The sequence below is a fragment of the Balaenoptera ricei genome, chromosome 4 (assembly GCF_028023285.1).
Source record: "Balaenoptera ricei isolate mBalRic1 chromosome 4, mBalRic1.hap2, whole genome shotgun sequence".
Taxonomy (NCBI): Eukaryota; Metazoa; Chordata; class Mammalia; order Artiodactyla; family Balaenopteridae; genus Balaenoptera; species Balaenoptera ricei.
In genome coordinates, this window is record NC_082642.1 from 2941667 (window position 1) to 2947984 (window position 6318).

Consider the following 6318-nt stretch of genomic DNA (forward strand, 5'->3'; position numbering starts at 1 on the left):
ATATCTATTGTTGTCCTCAGATAGTGCCTTTGCAAGGATTAGAGTAAAATTGAAAAAAATACTCAATGTTGAAAGCTGTCATTGTTGAAGTTTTTATGGAATCATTGTACCTGTATCCAGTTTTGAATTAAAAATGCACAGTCCGAAATCATTTCTATTATCATTTTTGGAAGATCTAGCATTAGCTTTGATAGTTTAGCATTAGTATATGTGAAATGTTTATTTGGCTAAGTTATTAAAAGATGTGTGTTAAAGCTTGATATTTATGCAGTATTTAAATATTTAGAGTATATTTGGAATAAATTCTCCAGATTTTTATATAAAGGATTATTTAAATGCTCAAAATGATTGCTTAACAATTAATCTCTAAAAAAAAAACATTAATGAAAGATTCTTATTTTCATTTTTATTATGTAATAACCAAGTTTACCTTCAAATCATTCATATCAAAATTATACTAGCTTGGCATTATATAATTAAAAACAAATACAGTAATTTCAAGAGATGTATGCTTTCCACCAAATCTTTTGTCTGTTTTTATGAAGTCAGCCTGAATTATTGGTTGTACTATTAGTAACCTGGGCAAAATGGAGAATAGGTGGAGGCACAACACTTCTCCTTCAAGAGGAAATGATGTATGGATAGTTTGGGATTATAAAGAATTTCCCTTGAAACATTTGTGTTTGGATATGGCTTCTTCAGTAGTTACAGTTTTGAAAATTTCTTTAAAGGACAATTTGTGACTGTAAATAAAATATTTTGTTTCTGCAGAGTTAGAGCTTTCTGAGCAGATTTTACTCAGACTTGGAACCTGGGCTCAAAGAGAAGCCTTCAAAGTTAAATTGTGACTGAATAGATAGTGAAAAACCATCCAGAGTATATATTAGTTTGCTAGGGCTGCCATAACAAAATACTACAGACTACAGGCTTAAACAATGGAAATGATTTTCTCACAGTTATGGAGGCTGGAAGTCCAAGATCAAGGTGGCAGTAGGTTTGGTTTCTCTTGAGGTCTCTCCTTGTTTTGGAAACTGCCACCTTCTTGCTGTCTTCACATGACCTTTCCTCTGTGCATGCACATCCGAGGTGTCTCTTCCTCTTACAAGGACTCCAGTTCTATTGAATAAGGCACCCACCCTTATGACTTCACTTAACCTTATTTACCTCTGTAAAGGTCCTATCTCTAAATACAGTCATATTGGAAGTTAGGGCTTCAACATAAGAATTTTGGAAAGACACAATTCAGTCCATAACACAGATGTTCACATCTCCGCTATGCACAGTTCAAGAGGGTATGAGAATGGAGACCATGGAGACATCTCTGGGCTGTAAATCTGGAGACACAAGTCTTGTCTTGCCCCTAAAGACATATATTTACATTCCAAAGGGTAAGAGTGCAGGATCCTTCCCAAGGAGAATTTATTTAAATTAAGGAGGTAAGATTTATCTTCCTTTCTCTGGAAGAGAGGAGGGCTTCCATACAGCTGTCCTATATAGGGCCCCAGATTCATATTTTGAGGTTCCTCATCGATAGTACTAAACGCAGTATATGTAGGCTGTTATCAATCTGATAAGCTGTTATCAGTCTGGCTCTTATTAGTCACAGCACAGGTGAGAATTGAGAATTAGAATATGGGAAACCAGTGTGGTTATTAAAAGTAATAATTAAATCTGTTGCTGCTCCAGAAACTGTACTTTCAGTACAATGTGGATAAATATAACTTAACAGATATGTATTAGCTGATGTTTCTTGAAACTGAATTCTGTTTAATTCACATTTTTTGGTTATATTATGGTCAGAGGCCTGGGGTTATGAAAACCTGTGTCTTAGAAGCCAGAGTTCAGTCTCAAGTGATTAGATGTTTCCTTTTATATTTTCTCCTAGGCTAAATGGGGCAAATTATCTAAGTAATTCAATTTAAGGTGATAATAAAAAAGTCCACTCCTGTGGGTAGAGGAAATTGTAAATCTAGTAGTTCAGTAGTGAGGTATGAGCTGAGGCAAAAACTGGAAGTTATATGTGAAGAAACCAGACCCTGTAAGTCAGGAAATGAAAATTATTACAAAAGCAGAAACAACTAACTCTGGGTTAAAAAGAAAAAAGAAATGGTGAAGCCATTTCAGAATTTAACTTTTACAGTTTTTTGAACTTTTGAACTTTGAACTTTGAACTTTTTTGAACTTTTTTGAACTTTTTTGAACTTTTTTGTTTGCTAGGTTAATAACTTCTGATAAAAGAAAAAGTAGAGTTTTTTTAATTTGAACTTTTGAACTTTTTTGTTTGCTAGGTTAATAACTTCTGATAAAAGAAAAAGTAGAGTTTTTTTAATTTTTATTTTATGTTGGCGTATAGTTGATTTACAATGTTGTGTTAGTTTCAGGTGTACAGTAAAGTGATTTAGTTATATATATATCTATTCTTTTTCAGATTCTTTTCCCATATAGGTTATTACAGAGTATTGAGTAGAGTTCCCTGTGCTCTATAGTAGGTCCTTATTGATTATCTATTTTGTGTATAGTTATGTGTATATGTTAATCCCAACCTCCTAATTTGTCCCTCTCTCCAACCCACTTTTCCCCTTTGGTAACCATACATTTATTTTCTAAGTCTGTGAGTCTGTTTCTGTTTTGTAAATAAGTTCATTTGTATAACTTTTTTAGATTCCACATATAAGTGATATGTGATATTTGTCTTTCTCTGTCTGACTTACTTAGTATGATTATTTCTAGGTCCATCCATGTTGCTACAGGTGACATTATTTCATTCTTTTTTATGGCTGAGTAGTATTCCATTGTATATATATGTACCACAACTTCTTTATCCATTCATCTGTCAGTGGACATTTAGGTTGCTTCCATGCTTTGGCTATTGTAAATAGTGGTACAGTGAACATTGGGGTGCATGTATCTTTTCCAAGTATGGTTTTCTCTGGATATATGCCCAGGAGTGGGATTGCTTGATCGTATGGTAGCTCTATTTTTAGTTTTTTAAGGAACCTGTGTACTGTTCTCCATAGTGGCTGCACCAATTTACATTCCTACCAACAGTGTAGGAGGGTTCCCTTTTCTCCACACCAAAAGTAGAGTGTTTTTTAAAAATTAATTTCTTTTCAGTCCTCAAATTTTTTTAAAATTGCTAATCAGATACTGCCCACACTGAGATTGACGTATACATGGATCATAAGGTATATATATATATATAGTCAGAGAATGCAAAAGCTAAGATTTTGCAGTCTATAAGCATTGGTTTATTAGTGATGTTTTTCTTTTCTTATTTGCCAATTTCTAATAAAATGAAATTGGAGGAGAGATCAGTTAAAGGCCTTCAGAATAGACAGGGACCAAACTAGAATAGTAATATTAAAGAGGAAATTGATTCCAGCGTTTGTGAAGATGAATTGCAAGGACAGTTGGATACTATAGGAAGCAAGGACATGAACTTTTGAGTGTAGATGATGTAGGAAATGTGGATGGGGGAGCAGCTTTGAAAGAGAAGGCAGTTTTAATCAGAAGATGGTAGTATGAGTGTAAATAGGGACTTGTTTCAAACATTTTTTTCTGAAGGAATTGAGACTTGAGCATTCTCTTGAGTTCAGTGAGTGAGCCAGGGAAATGAACCCATTAAGGGTGCAAAGGAGAAAGGGGGAAATTTGTAGGACAAAGTTCTGGAGAAGGCAGGATGAAGATAATAGTTTTCTTTTTAAAAATTAACATTTATTACTGTAAAAAAATCTAATGTTACACTCTTCATTATTCCAGTCCTGATAAAAATAAGAAAAAAAATTATGAGTTGGAATTTTGTTATTAAAACTCATACTCCTCATGGTGAATATCATAGTATTTTTTGAGGTGCTTATCAATCTAGGATTGTGCAATAGCCTTCTGATGGTTCTTCTTACTCTCAGTTCTACTATGTCTATATTCCTCACTACAGATATTATAGTGTTCTTCCAAAATGCAATCAGAAATTATGAACTCTTCTTTAGAGTAAATTGCTTCCCCTAAGTGATAAAATCCATATTATCTTCATGATCTTGTCACATTTTCCAGCAGTCTCTGTTCATTGCATAATCTACATACCAACCGCAGTAAGAGAATTCCTGATTTCTTTTATTTGAGGTAGGCAAAGTAAATCTCTGTTCTTGGCCAACAAAAGAGCTCAATAAAATAAATATGGTTCTACCGCAAAGGCTAAAATTAGGGATATATATTAATATATTAAAGATTTTGTCTGTATATAATTTGCAATGATCTGCCAGAAATTCCTTACATAGACTTAATTGCCAGATTAATGCCCTGAAGTGAAAGTAAACAGTGCATGTAAATTTAATAAGAGCTAAGGACTGTAGTGATAACCCCAGGAGGCAAACATTTCAGAGTTTTACTACCTCATTTCCTGATTTCAGAAGCCAAGGATAGAAACTGGGGGGTTTTTGTAAGTGGTCCCATTCAATTTTTTTCCCCTTTTTCTTTGGATTCTAGGAACATTCACTTTAATATCTAGTTGATTTTTTTAAAATGTAATTGTACCTAGTTAATATCAAACTTTCCTCAAAAAGTCATTATAGACACAGTCTTTGTGTCTGTGGTATTGTGGGAAATTAAGGGATGGGCAGAGAATCTAAGTGTGCCTTTTTGTGCCTACCTCTCTACTCGCCTAAGCAACATATCCAGTGAGTTCTCAGAGGTCACCAGCAGTAAAAGGAGCAGGCTTCCTTGGTGGAGCTACCCCAGGAGAATATTAAATTGCTGGTTAATCTGCAGAAATCCTGGGGCAGGCACTATACTTCCCACATCACTGGTTAGTGGGACGATGCTGAAATATTATTGAGAAGGACCTTTTGAGAAGTCTTAGAGACACCCAGGTGGCTGATATCTGGGGTATAGAAAAAAAGACTGGGATGGAAAGTAGGGAGAACAGACTAGTTATCTTCAACTAGGACAGTGCGTGTGGGAGCAGAAAGGAGGTAAGAGATACAGGACATTGGAAAAGCCAAGGAAGCAGAATTAGAGACATAATTGCCCCAAATCTTATTTTTTCATTTATTAACTAAAGCTATTCAAAATCTACTAATATACAGAACTTATGTTTTTATTTGAAATAGTGATTAAAGATTTTGGTTGTAGTGTATCTTTTTTTTGGATTTTCCTCAATATCATTTGGGTTGTACCTTCACTGGAAATTTATAAGCATTTATGTGATTTAGCTGATTGCCTTTGTGGGAGTCAGTGTTGTGGTTAAGTGCACAGACAGAGCCAGCTGGCTGAGTTGAATCCCAGCACTATGTCCCAGCTCACCACTTTTTGGCTGGGGGACCTTGGCTACTGGCTTAATCACTCTGTAAATACTTCCTCTTTAAAACTGAGATGAATAATAGTGTCTACTTCATAAAGTTGCTATGAGGATCAAAGGTGTTAATATATGAAAAGTATTTAGGACGGCGCCTGGCACATAGTAAGCAAGATCTAAGTGTTAGCTATTGTATTTACTTTGCATTGACTACAGTACTCAGACAATACATTCCTTGAAGCAATCCTTATAATATGTGCTATTAGGAATACAGCATACTCTATTTTGACTTTTAAAGGGAATATATGCATACGGTAAAACAAAACTGTCCAATACGATAGCCACTAGCCAGTTATGATTTAAATTAATCAAAATTAATAAAATTAAAAATTCAGTTCCTTAGTTGCACTAGCTACATCTCAAGCACACAATAGCCACATGTGGCTATTACCTATGAAACTGGACAGTGCAGATACAGAACATTTCTGTCATTGCAAAATGTTCTATTAGAGCCGGCAGATAGTGAAACCTCCCTCCCATTCCTACCCCCAAATCCTTCCTCCCAGCGGTAATCCCTGTTACAGGTTTCTTGCACAGATTTTCATGGTTCAGGCACACAATTTTTTTTACATAAATATTATATAATTTGCACTGTACTGTGACTTATTTTTGTTTGTTTTAAAATACACTATTGATTTTTTATTGATATATAATTGACATAACATTTCATAGTTTTAGGTGTACACCATAATGATTTGATATAAGCATGTATTGCAAAATGATTACCACAATAAGTTAATATCCATGTATTGATTTTTGGAATATGTCAGCTCCCTACATTTAATCAATTAACAGTTCAAAGATTTAGAGCATCTGATATTTGGCTTAGGAAGCAACAATTCAACTATAAGAAATACGCACCTTGTTATATTTGGGAGCAGGTGGAAGGAATGATCTACTTCAGTTTTCTTTCTTGCGTGGCACATGCTACCCACACTGATGTGAGTTAAGCGAGTTGAAAGTGATCA